The sequence below is a fragment of the Copidosoma floridanum genome, unplaced genomic scaffold, assembly GCF_036245765.1.
Source record: "Copidosoma floridanum isolate Cflo_tuat_1 unplaced genomic scaffold, Cflo_Japanese_pri ptg000021l, whole genome shotgun sequence".
NCBI classification, from domain to species: Eukaryota; Metazoa; Arthropoda; class Insecta; order Hymenoptera; family Encyrtidae; genus Copidosoma; species Copidosoma floridanum.
The window spans coordinates 5,202,792-5,228,317 of NW_028321898.1; the positions used below are offsets into that span (position 1 = coordinate 5,202,792).

Below are 25,526 nucleotides of genomic sequence, written 5' to 3' on the forward strand. Positions count from 1 at the left end.
AAGGTGTTGATAAATCAGATGATAATATTTATATAAATTTTCCCGTAGAAATGTTAAACAACATTCGTGAAGGCTTGCCACCTCATAAACTCAAATGAAAAATAGTTACAATAGTAATGTTAATTCGAAATTTGAGTATATCAGACGGATTATGTAACGGTACACGATTGCGAATTACTAAATTACTAAAGTATAACGTAGAAGGCGAAATAGTAACGGGAGAAAAAATTGGTAATAAAGTTTTTATTCCAAGAATTACATTGAATACTGTTCATCATTACCTTTTATTTTATATAGAAAACAATTCCCATTAGTTGTAGCATTTCCTATAACTATAAATAAGTCTCAAGGTCAAAGTTTTGATAATGTGGGATTATACTTAAAAAAACCTTTATTTTCTCATGGTCAATTATACGTGGCTTTATCAAGATGCAAAAATAAAAATGAAATTTTTGTTTAAGTCGATAGAGAAAACAGTTTAGGGAATGAAAATATAGTTTGGAAAGAAATTTTTAAATATATTTATGTATTTAATATTCATAACATGATTTAATTATAATTTTTTTATGTATAGGTAAAATTTATTAACTAATAATACATATCATGAATGTATATCGTGTTCATCTATTATACCAATTTCAGCATTAATTTAAAACAAAATAGAAATGGACGTAAGTCTTCGTGGTTTCATCAGGCTTTATAAGATGACTCATAAAGTGATGCAAAACTTTCATTGTTTATATTAATGATACTCTAAATTTAACTTAAGTTCATGTACGTAAAAAGAAGAATTGTGTAATAAAGGACTATATAAGTGATGATGATCTAATAATCATGCGCACCAATATATGTGTATATATTATTTGGTTTTAAAATATTGTCAACTCCATATAAATTGGTTTTTAAACGTACTTAGTTTCATAAATAATGATGTTTTGCGCAACAACCTCCCCCATGAATCAATTTATGACTTTAAATTTTTTCTTGACGATGAAATAAATCATGGCAATAAGACAGTTTTGTCCAAAGATAGGTAAACGCGGTATGATCACGGTCAGGTTCCAAAAAAGTGGTGTGGGGAGGCGGTGGGAGCCATGAAAAAATTCGTGGGGGTCAGTGGGAGGGCCATAGGGGGTAGGTGGGGGAATGTGGGATGTTTTGAGAAAAAATACTATACAATATTTCCATGTGATTTGGTAGGAATGTGGTAATAGACTTTAACACATTGACAGGGCTGGCAAAATGCAACGTTACAAAATGCTAACGAAAAAAGTCAGCCCACCAAAAACTTTTTGCTTACAAAGAAACTAAGGGATCCAGTAAATCGAAATACAATTGATTGTATTTAAGTTTAGCTGATTTTAGTATTGTGCAGTAATCTGTAACTATTTGATTAAATGTTAAAACACACATTGTTATTATCCCATGAAGCCATACGTGGTCGAACCCCCTGGCTTGAATAAAGACTTATACCGTACTCCTATACTATTCATGTAATATTTTGTGGGGGGTCGGTGAGGGGGCGGTAGGGGGCCATAAAAAAATGTGTGGGGGTTTGGTGGGGGGGCTGTGGGGGTCGATGGGGGGCTGTGGGGGGTTAGAAAAACTACGATATGTCAAAATAAGCAAAAAAATAACGGATTTTTACCTTATTTTGTGGGGGGTTGATGGGGGGGCGGTGGGGGGCAAATGGGGGACGGTGGGGGGTTCGTGTGCAATGCCCCGCTGAGTTAACTATATAATATAGAAAGATATATATATCTTTACATGTTATACAAAGTGACAATTTACAAATTTTCACCCATTTTTTTCTCGTCCTAAGCTGTGTAACGGTTCGAGAGTTGCATCTAGTGGGTAAAATTTGACAAGGTTTTTGTTGGTGCTGTTAAATTTATTGTAGGATAAACCGTATTCAAGATAAATTTTTGTTTTTGCCGAAATTAAATTTTTTGGTTAGATTTGACGTAACGTAGCTGTTTTGCGTTGCTTTTTATAGCCACTGACACTATATCAAATGGATTTCATCAATAGATTTAGTCTCAAATATCGATTAATAATTGAGTTTATTTGTATTTCCACCCTGTGTAGTGATCATCGTTCTTGGATCACTAACAAGATAACTAATGACAACTTCACTCGATTACACACGTGTTATCAATATGGTATAGCGTTGCCGACTTTATCTTCTGCTACTCTATATTTTCTATCAAGTCACTTAACCTGAACATTATTTTTTATTTACGGTACATCGGCTGTACCCACGAGTTCGTTGAGAGATTTTCCGAGCTGGTGATTTATAACGTAGCCAGCTCCCTTTATGAAATCTCAACTGAACCCCTCCACCGTCTTCAGGTACCCATCATTTATAAGCTCGATTCGGCAAACCATTATCTAAGTTTACCTTGCGGTAAACATTGATAAAATATTTATGGTGAGCAACACCGCCTAAGGTCTTGTAGTAAAAATCAAAATTATAACAATTCATAGGCACCCAAGTAGAGTTCTTTACATACTCATTTGGCAAGCTCACATCATAGTTTATCATGCGGTAATTTTTGATAAATTATTTTTTTTATCATAAACAACACCCATAAAAGTTTTTGGCAAAATTTTGTAATTTCATCATAGTTTACCACGCGGTAAACTGTGATAAAAAATTTTTTTTATCATAAACAACACCCATCAATGTATTTGGCAAAAGAATGTCAAGGACAAAAAATTATAAAAACGCAAGGGAATTTCCTCACAAGCTCGAATCGGCAGCCTATTATCTAAGTTTACCACGCGGTAAACTTTGATGAAGCAATTTTTGTAAGCAACACTGCTGTATGACTAGGAGAAAAATGATAGGAACAAGAAATAATGCAGACGCAAGTAGATTTATTTACAAGCTCGATTCGGCAAATCATTATCTAAGTTTACCGCACGGTAAACTACGATAAAATGTTTTTTTTTTTTTTTATTATAAACAACACCCATCAATGTATTTGGCAAAAGAATGTCTAGTACAAAAAATTATAAAAACGCAAGGGAATTTCCTCACAAGCTCGAATCGGCAGCCTATTATCTAAGTTTACCACGCGGTAAACTTTGATAAAACAATTTTTGTGAGCAACACTGCAGCATGTCCTTGGGAAAAAAATGACTTGGATAAGAAATCATAAGCATGCAAGTAAATTTATTCACAAGCTCGATTCGGCAGACCATTATCTAAGCTTATCACGCGGTAAACTATGATAAAAAATTTATGGTGAGTAACTCATCTAAAAGTCTTGCGCAAATGAATGACCAACATAAGAGATAATAAACATGCGAGAATATTTCTTTACAAGCTCGAATCGGCAGACCATTATCTAAGTTTACTACGCGGTAAACTTTGATGAAGCAATTTTTGTAAGCAACACCGCTGTATGTCTTGGGGAAAAATGATAGGAACAAGAAATAATGCAGACGCAAGTAGATTTATTTACAAGCTCGATTCGGCAGATCATTATCTAAGTTTGCCACACGGTAAACTACGATAAAATATTTTTTTTTTATCATAAACAACACCCATTGATGTATTTGGCGAAAGTATGTCAAGGACAAAAAATTATAAAAACGCAAGGGAATTTTTTTAAAGGCTCTAATCGGCAGCCTACTATCTAAGTTTACCTCGCGGTAAACTTTGATAAAACAATTTTTGTGAGCAACACTGCAGCATGTCCTTTGGAAAAAAATGACTTGGATAAGAAATCATAAGCATGCAAGTAAATTGATTCACAAGCTCGATTCGGCAGACCATTATCTAAGCTTATCACGCGGTAAACTATGATAAAAAATTTATGGTGAGTAACTCATCTAAAAGTCTTGCGCAAATGAATGACCAACATAAGAGATAATAAACATGCGAGAATATTTCTTTACAAGCTCGAATCAGCAGACCATTATCTAAGTTTACCACGCGGTAAACTTTGATGAAGCAATTTTTGTAAGCAAACCGCTGTATGTCTTGGGGAAAAATGATAGGAACAAGAAATAATGCAGACGCAAGTAGATTTATTTACAAGCTCGATTCGGCAGATCATTATCTAAGTTTACCACACGGTAAACTAAGATAAAATATTTTTTTTTTTATCATAAACAACACCCATCAATGTATTTGGCGAAAGTATGTCAAGGACAAAAAATTATAAAAACGCAAGGGAATTTCCTCACAAGCTCAAATCGGCAGCCTATTATCTAAGTTTACCACGCGGTAAACTTTGATAAAACAATTTTTGTGAGCAACACTGCAGCATGTCCTTGGGAAAAAAATGACTTGGATAAGAAATCATAAGCATGCAAGTAAATTTATTTACAAGCTCGATTCGGCAGACCATTATCTAAGCTTATCACGCGGTAAACTATGATAAAAAATTTATGGTGAGTAACTCATCTAAAAGTCTTGCGCAAATGAATGACCAACATAAGAGATAATAAACATGCGAGAATATTTCTTTACAAGCTCGAATCGGCAGACCATTATCGAAGTTTACCACGCGGTAAACTAAGATAAAATATTTTTTTTATATCATAAACAACACCCATCAATGTATTTGGCGAAAGTATGTCAAGGACAAAAAATTATAAAAACGCAAGGGAATTTCCTCACAAGCTCGAATCGGCAGCCTATTATTTAAGTTTACCACGTGGTAAACTTTGATAAAACAATTTTTGTGAGCAAAACTGCAGCATGTCCTTGGGAAAAAAATGAAATCATAAGCATGCAAGTAAATTTATTCACAAGCTCGATTCGGCAGACCATTATCTAAGCTTACCACGCGGTAAACTATGATAAAAAATTTATGGTGAGTAACTCATCTTAAAGTCTTGCGCAAAAAAATGACCAACATAAGACTTAATAAACACGCGAGTATATTTCTTTACAAGCTCGATTCGGCAGACCATTATCCAAGTATACTACGCGGTGAACTTTGATAAAATAATTTTGGTGATCAACAGCCCTATAAGTCTTGGGAGAAAATTCGCGAAGAAAACGAAATCATAAAGACGCACCTTACTGAATTTCTAGTTTTAATTTTTTTTTGCAGGAAGAAAGCAAGAAAAATCAAATAAAAAAACAAAGTTAAAGTTCATGTCTTGCGTGCCATAGCTGAGTGTGTTATACGCTCTGTTGATCTTTAGTTTTTTTTTTTATTTAAAAAAATTAATTGTTTTTTATCTTTTTTTAGTAACTTAAGACACGATGGTGGTGTTCTTCCTCGCACACGCTAGGTTTGAATATTAAAGGCTCGGGGTTTAAAAGGGTTTGATTTATATAAGCTCGAGAGTTACGCAAGAAAAACCCATGTTCTGAGAAAATCTCTACTCTGTAGAACTTAAACATCTATCTTTACTTTATCACCTTGATATAATTATGATTATTATGATTATTAAGACTAGTAATTAGGAGAATTAAGCTGAAAATATTAATTATTTATTTCTCAGGAACGCGTCCTATTGTGAAATTTGCAATTATTCCTTTTTAAATCAAAGATTCATGGATTCATTTATTTAACTCTTTTTGAAGAAGAATATTTATACACATTTAAATTTTTGTTTTGTTTTTTGTTACACCATAGTGAATTTAGCTGCCAATGATGTTTTCATTGCATAAAAATAATAGTTATAGATGTATCACCATTACAACCTTTTTTTCGTGAAACTTTACTTTTTAAGAAAAGTTTCACTAGATTCATAACAATAATTATAACGTAAACAATGGATAACGTTAATCCGGATAGACTACAGGGAGTAGTCGACGGTGATCATCTTGATCAAATAGTTCCTGAAGATAAGGTTGATCAAAGAGTTCCGGAAAATAACGACAACTACCAGCAAATGACACGCCAAGAAAGAGAAGCAGCAATCATACGTTGTATTTATGAAACACGTGTGAATAGACAGAATAATTATATGGCAGCGATGCGCATGTATCGTGAATTATTTCCAAGAGATTACTGTCCTACTCATCCTACATTTAGGAAGTAATATTTATTACTTTTTACAGTTATTTAAATTTATTTAACACACTTTTATTTTTTTAATCTACACGTGTTAGGTAATATACTTTATTCAGGAAGGTAGAATTAAGGTATTAATTAATTAGGTATGCTTAATTATCGTATTTTTAATAAAATTCTTAGCATTTTGAGAAGATACGAGGCTAACAGAGGAGTGAGACTGCCACCAGGACAAAGACGAAGACCTGTTAGAGATCGTTTAAGAAATATTATTGAAGAACGCTATGGACGCCAAGAAGTTCAAAGTGCCCGTGCGGTTGCGAGACAACTGGGTAAATAAAATTTTTTCATTCTGTATATTCAGATGAAGAATGTTGTATTCCAAAAATTTTTTAAAAACTATTACAGACATTAAATAAACAAATTCACATCATATTGGGGCTAAAAGTTTTCATCTCATCAATAGTTAGGTGCCTGATTCTACGTTATTTACGCGTACGAAAATTTCAGTCGATTCCGAGCCCTTGTGGTACGAGCACTCGATGTACTTGTACAGACACAAATAGGTCACTTTTATATGCTATTTGACGGTAGTAGATTTTTTATGAGAGTAAAAGTTTATATGTTTTGTCTACAAGTTGTGAGAGCACTTGAAAGCGAGAAATGTTAGTTCCCGTACTGTCTGTTCCCAGCCTCATTAATTCAATGTCCGTTCTTTTTTTTTTTCATCTGTGTATGTGTGTGTGTGTGTGTATGCGTACACGTTGGAAAAAAAATCAGCCAGTGCTTATATATGTCACTTAATCTGATTATAAACACTACTTTATGCTACTATTGCAGTGTAGTACAGTCCATACTGTGAACACACGAAATTAGTTGCTGTGAGCGCTTAGCTCAAATCAAATATTTAGATTGCATAGAAAATTGTAAAAAAAATGTATTTTATCAAAGAAATCATTATTACTTGCAGGTGAGAATCGTGAAACTGTACGACAGTTGCTACGTGAAAGGAGGTATCCGTACAAGTTTTCAAAAGTTCAGAAACTTCATGCAGGTGATCCACAAAGACGACTTTTGTATGGTCGATAGATGCTACGCCAATTAAGACGAAACCCTCAGTTTTCTCGATACGACTGTTACACAGATGAATCTACGTTCACACAAGCGGGAATTTTGAACTCTCAAAATATGAGAAGCTGGTCAATAAAAGGTCAGAATCCACACAGAGTCGTCGAAGTAGAAAATCAAAGAAGATGGAAAGTAGTAGTGTGGGCTGGTATTCTTGGAGATCAAATTTTGGGGCCATGTATATTCAATGAAAACTTGAATAGTGCACTATACAGTGATTTTCTACAAAATACACTTCCAGAACTAATAGAAGACAACCCCATCCCGATGCGCAGAATATGGTGGCAGCAGGATGGTGCACCAGCACACAATGCTGCAGCATCGACTGCACTATTAAATCAAATGTTTCCGAGACGATGGATCGGAACAAATGGTACCCAATTATGGCCCCCAAGGTCTCCAGACCTAACTCCTCTTCATTTTTGGTTGTGGGGCGTTTTAAAAGACAGGTATAAATCTGTGGCTTCCCGTACTAACCGATTAGGTCGCATTTTTTTTAAAATTGACCTAAGACCGGAATTTATATCCTTTTTGGGTGTACTTTAATGTTAAACAACTTTTGGAATACATATATACGTGTACACACGTCGAGTCGAGTTTAGCAGCTTGATGGGGGCAGGGCGAGGAAACAGGAGGTGTAGGATGCACGTCTCCAGCAGACCTTCGTTTTCTTTCTCTCTCTCTTTCTCTCAGCATCGGATGTTTTATTGACATATAGATCGCTTTATCTCTCCCTTCATCCTTCGTGTGTATGTGTGTGTGTGTGTGTATACATATATACCCTCTCTTTTTTTCATTTTTTATTTAAATTTTTTTCCGAGTCCAACTATCAACCATTGTTACAAGTTACCGTCGTCGCTGTACACACACAAACACCACCGTACGTGCCATATTTCAGGTGAAATCCCACTTGTACCTGTACAGTACTATCCTCTTCCCTTGTACCCACCCTGTAGCATCAACTCTGCTAATGGATTCGATCGTTGATCTTTCTTTTTTTTTATATATTTTTCAAATTTTGCTTTTCTCGAGCACAAACTCTCCGTATACTGAACTTTCTCCCAAAAAACCTGTTTCTCGCGTCGAACATTCGCCCCCCGCCCCCCGCCGCTATTTGGGTGTGACAAATTGTTGTCGACTTAGCTCACAGGGTGGAAAGCGCCAATGCATCGGTGAAAAATCACACTTTGAGCCAAAAATGTTGCAACATGAAAAAGTTTTTACTTTTCGAGTCGAGAGAGAGGGAGTGTCTGCTTTGTATACACACTCCATGTATACATATACAGAACTGGACGATAAATCATATCAATGTTGAATTTTCAAATGCTTTATTCTTTATCTCTCGTCGCCCGTACGCCCGTCGTCGTCGTCGTCGCTTTGAAAGATGCTTCATTACTTGTGAGATCTTTCCAAAGTGCCTTTGATGAATTAAACGGGAGCTCGGAAATGTATGTAGTTGATAATGTTAATTTTTTTATTCCACTCCAAGTACGGGAATTTTTTTTTATACATGTTTCTGTCCGATTTATATACTTTAATTACCTTTCCAGCTTTTTTATTTAATATTGACACGCCTGTTCGTCGATGGCTCGTCTCACCACATTCGTTTGTTTCTACTTGGGTGCTTTGATCTTCTTCATCGAACGTGTTTCTACTCACGTTGATTTATTCTACTTCGAACTGTCTGTTTCTACTTTTGGACCTGCCCTTACTTGAATTTTACGTTTCTACTTGCGTTGACTTGTACTACTAAAACTCTATGTACTTACGTGACTCGTCTGTTTCCATTTACGTAAACTGTTTCTACTCAACTCGTTTGTGCAGATATATGCTTCTTAACACGATGATGCATGCAGACAGTGTGCTTCTTATCACGATAAAGATGCTCAAATAAACTTAAAGCTTTAAATCACCATATTTTTGAATGCGCTGATTATAAATAAGACCATTAAAATTCTCGTAAGTGGTCTTAAAGGGAATTTTCGGACTACTTATTAGTAATCAAATATGTGCCATGTTCCTGGACATACCGAATAAGTCCAAGGTCAGCACATAGCAAGAAAATAGATTGCGTTTTATCACCAGTGCATAATTATATAGCTGTATCCTAGTACTTAACGTTAGGTACAGCAAGAAAAACGTAGTCTTTATGCTATCAAAAGTAGCTCTTCAATCTTTCAAGCCATTTATCTCGAAAATAAAAAAAGTACACCCAATCGGTTAGTCTGGGAAGCCACAGAATTGATAAGACTAACGAAAAGGCTTATAATAATGTATTTACAAAAAGTATATAAATTGTGACAATTTTATTATCATTTTTAGATGTTATAAAGAACCACCTACTACAAGGGAGAATATGGTAGAAAGAATAATTCGTGAATGTCAAGCAATTACTCGTCGAGAAATTTGAAATGCGCGACAGCACATAACAAGAAGGTTGGAATGTCTTATAGAGAAAAATGGAAGACACGTTGAACCATTTTTATAGAAATTTGTTGTCTTACGAATATTCGTTTAGTGTTTTTTATTGGCAGGTTGCAAGTCGATGTTAGAGCAGTGGTCTGGCACAATAACACTAATTATTTCAATTCGTTATATTATAGAAAAGAGGGATTTGATTTACCAGTGGCGGCTACATTAGCTATTTTGTTTCCATAAAACTTACCATGGAATATGGACCCAAAGTACGGGCTGCACTTGACTAACACATAGTCAATATGTGTCGAAATCTCCGGGAAATCGGCACTTAGACTAAACCTAGATTCCCGTGCTATTAACATCGCCCAGGACCAAAATTAAATGCTCTGTGAGGGCTCATTCTCTTTGTCTAGGTCTCCACTATACGTTTTGACTCTCGGGACCCCACTTTTTTTAGCCCTGAAAAAAGTTACAGCAAGAATACCGAAGGCGAAAAATATGTAAAATTTTTTGAAAATTAGAGTCTCACTCTTTCGGCTATGACTTAGCTCTGGATTTACTTACAATATCAGCTCAAAAAGCAATCGATAGCGCTTGGAATAAGCTTGAATTTGAGCCCTGATAGAGTTGAAAAAGTCAAACTGGTCGAATGCTACGAGTAAAATAACAGAGAACAGGCGGTTTTTTGTACTATTTTACGGAACAATTTGTGCTGTTGTTCAGCTCCTCATTTAGTTAAAGCATTTGCTCAAGAAGAAATCGAAAGTGCTTAAAAATAGCTTTAATTTAAGCCCTGATAAAACAAAAAATATTCATATGGTTAAAAGATACGGGTCGATTAATCAGTAACAGTCAACTTTTTGATCTATTTTAGGGGACTATTTTTGCTATAGCTCATCTCCCGATAAAGTTAGAGCATTCGTTCGAAAAGTAATAGAAAGTGCTAGAAATTAACTTAAATTTGAGCTCTTATAGAGTAAAAAATGGTTATCTGGTCGAATGCCATCGAGCGATTTAATCGCGAATCCAGATTGCGCTGATTTCATTGACCTAAAAACGCACCAAGATTTTTCATCATTTTGGAACCTAAACTTCAATCGCTCGTAACATTCGTCCTGATTAACATTTTAGACTCATCTGGAGCTTAAATTAAAGCTTATTTTAAGCGCTATCGATTGCTTTTTGAGCTGATATTGTAAGTAAATCCAGAGCTAAGTTATAGCCGAAAGAGTGAGACTCTAATTTTCAAAAAATTTTACATATTTTTCGCCTTCGGTACTCTTGCTGTAACTTTTTTCAGGGCTAAAAAAAGTGGGGTCCCGAGAGTCAAAACGTATAGTGGGGACCTAGACGAAGAGAATGAGCCCTCTCAGAGCATTTAATTTTGGTCCTGGGCGATGTTAATAGCACGGGAATCTAGGTTTAGTCTAAGTGCCGATTTCCCGGAGATTTCGACATTAGTGTGTAAAGTGTATGTTTATTTTATTGTGAGAAAAACTAACAATTTAAAAGATGACTAAGAAAGTTACTTATGTAGTTAAATACTATGAAAGATATCAATTCGGTTAAGCGATAAAAAAAGTATCCATTTGACCCAGCTCTGTATAACATGCATTTTCATGGTTATCATAGAATAAAATTTTTTATGGTTTTACATAAATTGATTCAATACAACAGAAATATTATTGATTAAAATATTAAGATTTAATGCTTTCGTGTCTATGAAAATATCTGTTAGAACTCAGACAAATTGTTAACTTTCTTACTACTTTTTAAAATTGGTACCTTTCCTGTAACCTTTTTTTAACAAGTTCCTTTTTCTTCCCAAACGAAAATGTGTTATTGTAATTGTTGATTATTACGTTATTAATAAATTACACTTTTGATTTTGTAAGAGTCGTTTTACTAATTTTCATCGACGCCTGATTATTTTGCTGGGAATATGACATAGTAGAAAATTCGTTTCCATAGCAACATAAAACAACAAACTACATACAACAACAAACAATAACTGTAAATCAGTTTCCAAATAGTTGTTGACGAGATTGGTTGTACTTTTCATCATGGTCAATTCACAAGTTACTTGGGACGGATTGTGCTCAGGCCAGCACGCTGGAAAGCTTGTAAAATTGCGAAGGCATTTGATCAAGCGGTGTCGTACCCTTGATGATTGGACAAGTGATTCTGAAAGAGGAAGGCAGCTCGTTCGCCTAGCGTATGACAAATCAATCGCCAAAGTAAAAGGTGCAGGAACGTTGGCTATACAGTCATTCAAAACAGTTGTTGCTCAACATTTTAATGACATCACTGAAATTGCGTTGGACTATTGGAACCCCAACATCCTCGCTTTGTCTTGGTGTTATGCGTAAGTAAAATCGCATTATACCTTAAGATTATTGTAACCTAGTTTTCATATCCTTGTTTGCAGTTATTATTAAAAACCTATGCATAACAATTGTTTGCAATTGACTTTTTCTTACTTACATAGATATTTCATTTTAGGGGGTTTTTTGAAAATTTTTCGGATTAATAGTTTTCAATTTTTCCACAGTAAAAATTACCTAATGTGTTTTAATAAATCTGATGATCAATAAAAGGCTTCAGTCACGTTAAATTATTTTATTTAAGGTAGGATAAAGTTTTTTGAATCGGCTCTAAAAAATTAAAATTAATTAAGATGGTGAAATAATACGGGCTAATCATTTTTAATAAAGCAGGCCTTACAAATGATAGTTATTTCAAAAAGCAATATATGTTTTCAATATTTTCAGTAGTGTTTTGCCAAACGTGTTACTTTTTTCGTCGTGTATAAACGCCAACCAATACGCTGCTGCCAATATTTTCAACATTCTGTATGAGAGTACAGAACACAAGATACCCACAGACGAAATTAAATGCATGCGCAACCTAAGCTCCAGCAACAACGAGAAAGTGAAGATCATGAGACGATTGTTGACAATAGCCAAAAAAGATGCCCACATTGTCAAACAACACGTAAAAAAATACTACAACAATGCATCTAAAGAATGGATATCTAATGCAGCTCGACGACTGAAAAATATTGTGTAAGTATATGCTTTTTGCCTTAGAAAAAAATGTAATAACTATTTATCACATGTATATGTAATGTGCCTTATTTTGCACCGTTAAGCATGCACATTGCTGTCAATCACGTATGTTATGCGTTAATCACAAATACGTGTTATATTAATATAATTGCAAGCTTTTTTGTTCGTCAGTAAACTAAATGCACGCTAACCCTTATTTAATTAAACAGATGTACTATCCGTATGCGCATTTGTGTGTACTGTTATTTACTATAAATTTTTTTTTTCTTAGTGGATATGACGTGGATAATGAAGCACTCGTGGAAATTATGGTTGCTCCACGTATGACGGAAGGTCCCCAGAAAACCAAAGTTGACGGTACAGAAACAGCAATATCAGATACTGATGAAAGTTTAAATGAAGATGAGTTATCCGAAGAAGAAGGTTTTGGGAAACTGGAAGATATTTCAGCAAAGCGTACTGCCTCATCACGACCAATTTGTCGTAATTGCGGCGAATTATGCAAGTCGTGTACCTCTCAGTTGTGCAGTAATCAAGCTTCAGAAATCAAATTCCATTCGCCTATTAAATCCCCTCGCAGCTTGCCTACGACTTCTAACTCTACTATGAGATCGCCAACGTCTTCCCATGCCTTTCGCAGATCACAAACGCCTTCTGACACCTCTCGACGATCTCGAGCATCTTCCAGTTCATCTCGACGATCGCGAACGCCTTCCGACATCTCTCAACGATCGCAAATGCCTTCTGACGCCTCTCGACAATCTCGAGCGTTTTCCAGCTCATCTCGCCGATTGCGAACGCCTTCTGACATCTCTCAACGATCGCGAACACCTTCTGACGCCTCTCGACGATCTCGAGCATCTTCCAGCTCATCTCGCCGATTGCGAACGCCTTCTGACATCTCTCAACGATCGCGAACACCTTCTGACGCCTCTCGACGATCTCGAGCATCTTCCAGCTCATCTCGCCGATCGCGAACGCCTTCTGACTCCTCTCGACACTCGCCAACCCTTTCCAACGTCTCTCACCGATCGCAGAGCCCTCCCAACGCATCTTGCCAATATCATGCGTCTTTTAGCTCATCTCGCCGATCGCTGACTCCAGAAATGCGTGCAAACGTAAGGACCTCGCCGTCTTTACAAGTTACTACAACACATGTAAACAAAGAAGCTAATAATAATACAGTTGCTACTGCAACTGCTAACTTGCAGAATCATTTAAAAAAGCCATATGCATCGACTGCTTTAAAGACTCAGAAATATTGGCGTAACCAATTTCAGCCAGGTTCATACGTTCTTGCAACAAATGGAAAGTTTGCTTTTTGGCCGGCTATCATAACTTGTGTGACAGGAAAAGTTTTAAAAGCTCGCTTGTTCCCATTAACAGACGATAGTAGTGTATTTAAAATTAAATCTAAAAAAGATATAAAACCTTATGAACCATTTAACAAAAGCTGTGAATCAAAAAATGTAAAATCAAAATATAAAAAACGATTTTTACTTGCATGTCAATCATTGGAAAATCATAAATTACAAAAAAAATAAACAATTGTCAATAACGGTATTTATTACAAAAATTATTTAATCACAGTTTATCGCGTGGTAAACTTTGATGCTACATTGCCAAATTAAGCTTATGTAGGAATCCACTTGCGTGTTTACGATATATTATGTGTATCATATACTTGAACTAGACTACAGAGTTGCTCACGATAAAAACTTTATTAAAAAATTACCGCGTGGTAAACTTCGATGTAAGCTGTAAAACCAGTTTGTAATAAAATCTTCTTGTACGTGAAATATTTCATGTACTTGTTACTCTAACAATTCTAGCGATAATCCTCACAAGGAATATTTTATCAAAAGTTACCGCATGGTAAACTTCGATGTTAGCTTGCTAAATCAAGTTTGTGAAAATATCTACTTGCGTGTTGAAGACTCGTTATACTCGTAAATTTTGCGCAACACTTTTAGCAGTAATGCTCACATAGATATTTTATCAATGATAACCGCATGGTAAGCTTAGATAATGGTCTGCCGAATCGAGCTTGTAAATAAATTTACTTGCATGCTTATGATTTCTTATCCAAGTCATTTTTTTCCCAAGGACATGCTGCAGTGTTGCTCACAAAAATTGTTTTATCAAAGTGTACCGCGTGGTAAACTTAGATAATAGGCTGCCGATTCGAGCTTGTGAGGAAATTCCCTTGCGTTTTTATAATTTTTTGTCCTTGACATACTTTCGCCAAATACATTGATGGGTGTTGTTTATAATAAAAAAAAAAAAAACATTTTATCGTAGTTTACCGTGTGGTAAACTTAGATAATGATTTGCCGAATCGAGCTTGTAAATAAATCTACTTGCGTCTGCATTATTTCTTGTTCCTATCATTTTTCTTCAAGTCATACAGCGGTGTTGCTTACAAAAATTGCTTCATCAAAGTTTACCGCGTGGTAAACTTAGATAATAGGCTGCCGATTCGAGCTTGTGAGGAAATTCCCTTGCGTTTTTATAATTTTTTGTCCTTGACATTCTTTTGCCAAATACATTGATGGGTGTTGTTTATGATAAAAAAAATATTTTATCACAGTTTACCGCGTGGTAAACTATGATGAAATTACAAAATTTTGCCAAAAACTTTTATGGGTGTTGTTTATGATAAAAAAAATAATTTATCAAAAATTACCGCATGATAAACTATGATGTTAGCTTGCCAAATGAGTATGTAAAGAACTCTACTTGGGTGCCTATGAATTGTTATAATTTTGATTTTTACTACAAGACTTTAGGCGGTGTTGCTCACCATAAATATTTTATCAATGTTTACCGCAAGGTAAACTTAGATAATGGTTTGCCGAATCGAGCTTATAAATGATGAGTACCTGAAGACGGTGGAGGGGTTCAGTTGAGATTTCATAAAGGGAGCTGGCTACGTTATAAATCACCAGCTCGGAAAATCTCTCAACGAACTCGTGGGTACAGCCGATGTACCGTAAATAAAAAATAATGTTTAGGTTAAGTGACTTGATAGAAAATATAGAGTAGCAGAAGATAAAGTCGGCAACGCTATACCATATTGATAACACGTGTGTAATCGAGTGAAGTTGTCATTAGTTATCTTGTTAGTGATCCAAGAACGATGATCACTACACAGGGTGGAAATACAAATAAACTCAATTATTAATCGATATTTGAGACTAAATCTATTGATGAAATCCATTTGATATAGTGTCAGTGGCTATAAAAAGCAACGCAAAACAGCTACGTTACGTCAAATCTAACCAAAAAATTTAATTTCGGCAAAAACAAAAATTTATCTTGAATACGGTTTATCCTACAATAAATTTAACAGCACCAACAAAAACCTTGTCAAATTTTACCCACTAGATGCAACTCTCGAACCGTTACACAGCTTAGGACGAGAAAAAAATGGGTGAAAATTTGTAAATTGTCACTTTGTATAGTACTTTTAACGTCTATACCTACTAGCTACTCCGTGCCACCCTACCAGCCTATTACACGAAAACACAAAAATTTTTTTGCTGCTTCGACAAAACTCGTAAGAAAATAACATAAAATAAAAGCCACCCCACCCGACCCCTTACTTTTCTGCGCCGTCCCATGCCACTCCTCAGCCACTACGCAGGAATGTATACCAATAAAAAGAGATGTACCACTATAACCTATAATAGGGAGACATATTAAAAAATGCCTCTAAGACTTAGATATATTTTAATGAAATTATATTGAATGAATTTTAAAAATTTTCAATTGAACATCTATCATATAGAAGAATCACATAAAGTTGTATTTGTTAGGAAACCGTCTGAAAAAAATTTACAATTTTGTTGTATGACAGATTACTATGAGATAAACCAATGAAATTTGCAAATGGATTCATAAGTGGTTACTTTATTAAAATAAGAAAGAAGGGCTCAAGTATGAATAAAAGTGTACACATATGTATGTCCACATGATGAAAGTAACTACCAATGTTGCTGCATATTTGCGTTCCTTTCACCTCTTTAAATATTGATCTTTTAACACGTGAGAGATAGGAAAGTGCCTGGTTTGGGGTAGGATATTAAACAAAATTATTTATAACTTCTACACGAAACGATCAATCCTTTAAAAAAACAATATATTATAACTGATATTATAAATAAACCACATATTAAGTCTCAAGAAGCCTAGCCATCCAGTTTTTGTATTTCAGCTTTCCAAAGTTAAAAAACTATCGTGCAGTTGCGTGAGAGGGACAATGACAACTGTACAGTAAAGGCTGCATAACCTATGCATACTCTATAGTGCAGTATGCCACACGATATACCTAACTGAAAAACTACCTTAGATAGAAGAATTATGTTTGTCCCGAACAAAAAATTGTGAAAAAATAAAACGACATAACAATTGATGAATTTATTGATATAATCTTGTATGAATAAACCATTAATACAGAATAGATGGAAAAAATTTTAAACTACCTAAGAAAATTTTTTAAATTACAAAAAAAGTAAAAAATTGTATAAATAATTATTTGTTTATTTCTTTATTTTAAAAGCAACAAATTAAAAAAGTTAAGTAAATATTAGTTATTGCATAGAAAAGCATCTTCTAAAATATATTTATTGCTCATTTTTGTTAAGAATTATTTAATTATGTACATATAAAAAATGACAATTCAATAAATAATTTATTAATTCATATGATGTTTAATCAAACCTAACTAACAAACAGTAAATTAATATTAAAATAAGAGATAAGTTACGAACCACATTATAACAAGGAGAAAGAAGTTAATCTATGATAGGGATCGTTCATAACAGAAAGGATAAGGTATTCGGCTAATGTGCAGAAGATTGCTGAATCAATTCTAAAAAAAGGTGTTTTTTTTTTTTTTGGTGTAGCGCAGTGGGGTTGACGAGATAAATTAAAAAATTCGCTTTCCCTATACATTTTTTTAAGGTCACTAATCTGTAATTGTCAGTTTTACAAATCTATACTTCCAATATTTAAATCCTTGCTTTTATATGTATCAAATCAGTAAGCTCATAAGCATATATATATAATAAATCATGCGCTGACATACCAGCGCTTTAATTTTCTTAATAAATAAATCTTAAAAGCCTAATCTTAATTAACTTGATTCACTGATTTGCTAGTACAGTTATTGTTAGAATAAAGTAGTCTCAAGCACTGAATCCCAAACGAATAAATACACTGGCTTGTCTATACTTTCATTTATTTGAAAAATATATATCCCAAGAGACAAATCCACAGTAACCTAGGGTCTTATTACAACACTTCGATACAGCACATTACCGTTCGATAAACCAAGAAACTAGCTTTCAAATTAGTTTGTTTAGTGACCCTTTAATTTATTTAAAACAACTTAACCTATTAAATAGATGTATTAAACGGTATCAGGCTGTTTCAAACTGTCACGACCAGATTTTTTAAGCATTGGCTTGTCCGCACTTCCATTTATTTGATAATTCAATACTATACTGCACACCTCTTCCAAAATGATTACATGTGCTACTCCTACCTACCACCAGTTTTTTCACTCTAAGTTTTAAGTTTTAAAGTTGAAAAGGTGGGGGTTTCGCGATTGGTAAGCCTTTTTTTCGACACTTCTCGCTATCTCTCTTCTTTAGCTTGGTCTTTGGTGGTTCATTCTTTTACTTAGTGTAGGCGTATCCACACGCGCTTTTATTCGCAATTCAAGAAAAATGAGTCGAAGCAGGAAAAGGAAATGAAGTATAGAAAAACGTAAAAATTTTGAGACTCAACAGATGATGACTACAGAAAATTCTGGTTGCAAAAGAGGTTCCAAAAGAGATCTAGGAGAGAGAAAAAACGCAAGAGGAAACATCATCGCAGGAGACGCCAAGTCAGCACTTTATCAAATACCAGCATGACCAGCAGCTGAAGTAGTAAGTAAAATCCTCGCCAGCTCTAACTCATGCGCGATTTTCAATTATTTTCTTTAAAATCGGCTCTTACCTTTTTTGTTGGCGAACTCTAAAATACCGTCGTCTTTACAAAAACACAGAAAGCTACCATTTCGGAATTACGCCAAAAGGGCACATTATCGGTGATTTGCCTGAATAATTTATTACTAATCGATTGCCTCAAGAAGCTACAATTCGCGATTTAACTTTTTCAAAGCTTGAGATTTGTTGTAAATACAGAATAGCTCTATTACTCCATCCTAAGTGTGCAAATATTTGGGTTCTAAAAAAGTAAAATTCGAAAAATCACTGAACTAGAAGAAGGTAACAAGCAGAAAACTAGACTTTGCAAAAGTTTAACGATTTTTAATTTTACGCTGCATAGCAGTTTATAAAAATTATTACTTGATGACTTTATGAAGGGGGGGGGGTCCAAAATAACGACAGTTCACTTTAATTTTGCAGTAAAACTATGAATGTTCATTTCAGCGACGTGTATTTCGACGACAACGATAGCTCAGTGCAGCGACTGTTCATTATTTCGACAGTCAATCACAAGGCAGTTCGCTTTTACTTCTCACTTAAACTGCTCCGTGATTGGCTGTCGAAATAATGAACAGTCGCTGCACTGAGCTATTGTTGTCGTCGAAATACACGTCGCTGAATTGAACATTCATAGTTTTACTGTAAAATTTAAGTGAACTATCGTTATTTCGGACCCCCCCTCCTCCCTGTATGAATTCCTTCTGCAACAAATGCATACTTTGAAATAAAATGTCATGAAATTTATGAGATTTGCCATTATTTTTTATTTAATCATAGACTTATACAATTAGTTATGTATACTCAAGTCTTAATACTATAATGATAATATTTATTAACTTTTTGTGAGGTTTTAAGGTACATTCTCATGTTGAGACCATCACTAGGACGTTAGGATTGCATCAATGAGTTTAATAGGTTTTTAATCATTAAAGAGGAAAGGCAGGTAGAAGAAATACAAGAGTTATTCCTGAAGAAATTAAAGAGTTTTGACTATGAAAACTGAATTTTCAAGAGTGACTGATAAGTTATTAGTATCAAAATTTAGAAAAGTGTTTTTTGAGTAATACGTTTCATTTTTTCGATGTCTGTTGAAGAGGTATAATCAATATTCATAAAGTTATAAGCCAAAATTTTTAAACATTTTTTGTCATGTGGCCAATGACAAGATCTTTAAAATGTGAACTTTTTTTTACAACAGGATAATGAGCCCATTCTTTCCTGCAAAAATTTTTTCTAAAACATAATGTGCATCATACATCATACATCTTTTTCTTAAAAACTACATACATCAAGGTAACAGCACTCATTAAGGATCCCTATGACAAAACCTACATACAATTCATCACTCATTTGTTGTTAATTTCTTACTCAAATACCGAATTTGTTGCTATTCATGGAGATAAAATGTAACAAATCTCGATTGCCTGATTTTAAACCAGCAGCACATACCACATATCTTAAATTGAGAACAGGCTGAAGCAAATCTGCAAGCGAAAAAACTTATTGCTCGTTTGTTGTTGAAACAATCTGCTATTTAATATGTTACCGGTGATCTTTTAAGAACTTGAAATTAAAAAAGCACTTTTTGCGAATATCAAACCAGCAGTATACATCGCGTTTCTCAACTTTGAACTTATTAGATAAGCAGTGAAACTTTAAAGGGTTTTTACTAACTTGACGGTCAGTTCACGGACATTTTTTTTCGGTAAACACATTGTGTTTAATGGTAGAAATGATAACAAACAAAAAAAATCGATTTCGTGAATTCTGACGTTTTGCCATCACAAATGTCATTGAGCAACTTAAACAATTGCAAATATTTACCAATCAAGAAAGTTGCATTGTAACAACCGGGCAGCTTAGCGCTCGCATCTGTACCCTTCTCTTGCGACCAGTTGCAGTGCGCATGGGGCTAAACACGGACTATGGTGGACATTTGTATTTTAATGAATTGTTTTACATAACTATATAGATACAAACAAAGTATTCAACATTGAACATGCCTAATTAACAAATTAAATACAACAATCAATTGTAGTAAGAAATTCACCTTTATTAAAATTTTTGTGTACATTAAATTTTAGCTTTATTTGATACATTTCAATTGTGTTTTCTTTGATGACCTATTTTCGCAATAACTATCGTCTGTCTACGAACTGTAGCGTTACATCGGTATCAGTTTCGTCGTCCTTTCTGTCTGGTATTTTGTCCAGGGTTGAAAGTATTTTTGATAAATCGTCCTATATGCAGTCTTTTGTATCAACCGTAACTTTAACATGTTTGATAATAGAGAAATTTTATTCTTTACACTATTTGAACATTTCTGTGTAAGTAAATATATTTGAAGCTCTTTTTAATCGTAAAGATTTTTGCAGAAAATGTATAAAAAAATAATCACCAACACTACTTCCAAGTGCCCACTGCATTTAAAGAAGAACGATCTTCATTTTCACTGCATAAATTTTTTCCTTATATTACAATAGAGATGTACTTGGTAAAGATTTGTTAATGAAGCATGTTTAAGGTTCAGTACTAAATTTGTAATTATATAATAAGGTTCAACAACTTATTAAAATCCAAACGCTAGCCATAATTAGTGTTTTGACCCATGCTCACTGCAACTGGTTGGTCATCTAGTCGCAAGAGAGGGGCATAGAGGGGAGCGCTGAGCTGCCCCTACAGTTACAATACGACTATCTTGATTTTTTTTAGCTTGCCTTTCAATGACATAAATAAAGTACTCCGGCAGTATGGTACAGAAATACATAAAGATGGTACAAAAATTTTTTTTACAATGAAAATCTCATTGTCAGTACGTTATTGCGAAATGTCTTTTATCTCGACTCCAGAGTAAGCTCGGTACTTTTTTTTTAATCGTATTTATTTGTGACAAATGCACTGACGTTTGTGGGAAAAAAATATGCAAAATGAGCTGCAATATTTGCATTTATTTAAGTTGTAAAATACAAATTTTGGTTGTAAGATGTCAGAATTTTCCGAATCAATTTTTTTCAATTGTTATCGTTATTAACATTCAATACAATGTTTTTACGGAGGCAGAATGTCGAAAAACCAACCGTGAAGTTTGTTAGAACACTTTAAAGTTTCTCTTTAGAAAATATAATGAATAACAAAAGAACAATTATTTTGCAATTTTACAAATAGCTTTTCGTTGTGCAACTTAATATTTGTATTTTTTCACGGTTATATTCAAATCAACATGATATTTTTTCATGTCAATCGAGAGTTATTTAACATAAAAATTTTTTTCCGCATTTTCTTGCCATTAACCTATTATTAACAATCGATAATGGATTTGCAAAAATGTGTACTTTATAGAAAATTTGATGACAAATAGATTGGTGGTCGAAAAATTTTTCTAAGAGTAATAGAAGCGGAGATATAAATAAAAAATTAAATAAAAAATTTGGCATTTTTTCATGAATTATAAAATATGTAGATGAAGCTGACTTTTGATTTCGTCAAAACTATTTATCCCGTATCCCTGGGGAAATTCTGTAGGGGTATGACCAATTCTTGCTCTACGGGAAAACATAAGATTAAATCGTATTTTTCTTGTCTCCGGGCAATGGACTATAACCAGTAAACATAAGATTATCCCTCAGATACAATATACCTATAAGGTAGAAATTAACTTAAACGTAACTGCATTACATAAAACCCTAAAAGACACTAATGCCATAAAATCAATTTGAAAACCTAATTTTCATAAACAAACATCCGAAGACATAAAACTAAATGTAGAAAACATAATAAACTAAATGAAAAAAATATAAACCTGGAAACTAGAAGAAAAACAAATTTCTTTTTTATTTTAATACGTCATATCATTGAAGCTACTATTGTTATAATTGTAACAGCGATAATTATCAACAAGACAAGAAGTTGTTTAAAAAAAAAATATAGAACGTAGTATCTTGAAAAAATTTATAAAACCCACCGTTAATTTGATGAACACAGAAACCCGAGTAATTATAAAACAAGAACCAAAAAAACATTAACCAACCGAACTTTGTGTCAAATTTGAAGAGAAACCTGACTAATCTAAAGCATTTAAAACTGGACCTATAATAAAGTTACCAAATTAAATACTTCTATGCCATACACCACAAAAGTTGGAAGTAGACTTACGGATTTATAGTTATTTAATGCTATTTTTTTAGGCTTCTTTATAACTTTTGATTCCAACATTGAAATAAGAATATATGACTAAAGTTGACATAGATCGTCCGTTGTACAAAGGTATTGAACACTTAGAGAACAAAGGAGACTTTAAAAAATGCACATTCTTCTGGATTTTCACTGTTGTACTCAACGAACGATAACGGTCGTTTACGCTAGTGGCTTATTTATTGAAGAACGTCTTCTACCATGGAATATAGAGAGAAAAAAACAGACAAGAGACTTTTTTCAACGTTATTCACGATTTGGAACCCTAAAATTTTTTACAACGTTACAGATCCACGAGGACAACTATCCCAAGGATATATAAAATACATGAACACTAAAAGAGCTATATACGAATTGCAGAATGATTAACATAAGTATCGTACGAAATGCGCCACGCCCATTAAATGGAGCGCAAAATACGACACGAACAGAAAATTAACTTATTTTTTTTGTCAACAATAAATTAAGTTAATGACATATCGAAGACATGTTATTCCTTGCAGAAGATAGCTACGTGTACAAATTTCGAAAATAAGGCAACCTTTTGGTAAAAGCATCGATTTACGTGAAAATAATAAAGTGTAGCACAAAATGAGCCCAGCAATGGAACCGTACCATGTAACAAGCTACATCTTACGGCAATAAAATATATCACTTATTTCTAAGATTTTAATTCTAAGCTTTATGAAAACAATGAAGGAATCTATGTTTGGTGCAATTATTAACATTACGTGTTGTCGTTACAAAGATTGCGAATGTAACTATTGTCATAAGAAAGGGCACATAGAAAGAGCATGCAAAGTGAAAAACGCCTCATCTAAGAAGAGTAAAAAGGAAGTAAAAAGAATGTTAACAACAGAGGAAGACTCCGGCGAAGCAACGGCTAGTACACTCATCAGGATGATTTTTTGTATTTACGATCAGATACGATAGAAAGCAAAAACAAAAGTAATACGCACGATCAAGCTAGTAGCACAGTCGATCGAACATGTGACCATTTTTGTACAAGCGTAAATAAAAGAAGCGAAGAAGCTAATCCAATGTTTGTAAATATAATGATGAATGGTAGAGAGTTAACACTTGAAATCGATACTAGGACTCATTTCGGAGACAATTTTTCAAAGCATACTTAACAATTAAAAGTAGCTCTTCAAACTTTCAAAGGACGGATCCCATATCTGATTGTAAAGTTAGATAGTTTATCTATAACATTGAATAATAAACGACGTGTACTAGATTGCTTCATATTACCGAGATCAGGGCCATGTATAATGATGCGTAAATGTTTGAAAGTTTTTAATTCGTGGCCTTTAATTGTTCTACAGATAAATATAATTTTTTTACATGAGGCTTAATGCAAAGAGAACTTGTCAAGCTATTTTTTAAATAAATATAAAGATTTATTCAGTAATCCACCTGAGCTCTGTACAAAAAGCAAACCAAAATTTATTTGAAAAAGGTACGTGTCTGATTGCTTTTAAATGTAGGTACGTTGGGCATGCATTAAGGCCATTAATACAGAAAAAGATTGACCGACTAGTTAGCTTAGGGCATCTGGAAACCGTGGTGGTGAGCAAATGGACCACACCAACTGTGCCGATTATTAAAAGCAACGGCAAAATATGTATAAGTGGAGATTTTGAGCTAACTGTTAATCCCCATATTATCATTGATGAATACCTTTTCCACATAATTCATAATATATTTTTGTAACTTGAAAGCGGTATCTTTTTTCAGAGTTGGACTACATGGAGTTTCCAGTAAATGGAAGCTGTAGGGATATCGACGGGTCCGTAAAAGACATACCAACTCAGATAACTGGTGAAAAAGAAGCCAACTCAAATTTGGGTTGAAAAATCAGTCAACTCAGATTTGACTTGAAAAAGAGGACAAACTCAGATTCGGGTTGAAGAAGCAGCCAACTCAGAAGTTAACTTTTTTTATCAAGTTTTGTCGTGGCAATATTCAATATTTTAGGAAAATAATACATACTATGATACACCTAAATATTTTTATTTAATTCTATGATTTGTTAGTTTGCTACGATCAGACGTAATTCTATGATGAGATTGTGGACGTAACTCATTTTAAACGTTCTTCAAGAAATTTTTAAATATTTTTTTATTTTCAAACGTCGTGTTAAATAGTAAAAACTTATGTGATTCTATACAAACGATTTTTTTTTGTGAAATGTAGCATAAACAATTGTTGCAATCTTTAACGTGTCTCTACTATTAATGCACTAAATCAATGTCAATGCGGCGTGCTAATTCATAGTACTCTCAGAAAAACTAAAATATTCTTGTGGGATGACACCACTCAGGCACATATCTCTCTAAGATCTATTTTTTTTTCATTATTTAATTGGATTTTTGTGTCATATGCGTTGATTAGTGCATGATTTACAAGTTTGTGTGAATTAAGAGGAGTATTTTTTTATTTGCTCTTATGTTTGCCTCTCCAATCTGATTTAATAATACCACGGTCATCTTTTATTTTATTTTCAAAATTGTTCTAATCATATTGTGCGCGATACCTAAAATAAAAAAAAAATAAGGGTTTTGTGATCGCTGCTAAATTATTTCAGAAAAATAATTTATACTGTTGTAATAAAGCGCACTGTACTTATTTAATTGTAAGCTCTATTAGTCTAAATGTAATCAATATAAATGCATTTAAAAATGTAGTCAATTTCCAAAAATGTATAACATAGTAGAATGTATTACAAAGTAGAATGT

The 25,526-nt window shown here is 33.8% G+C and overlaps 1 protein-coding gene across 4 annotated transcripts in view; it reads right to left on the reverse strand.

Annotated features, from left to right (window-relative positions):
• Window positions 1–25,526, reverse strand: part of IntS3 (integrator complex subunit 3) — a 254,728-nt gene that overhangs the window by 149,410 nt on the left and 79,792 nt on the right. The gene's annotated exons all lie outside the window — the stretch shown is intronic.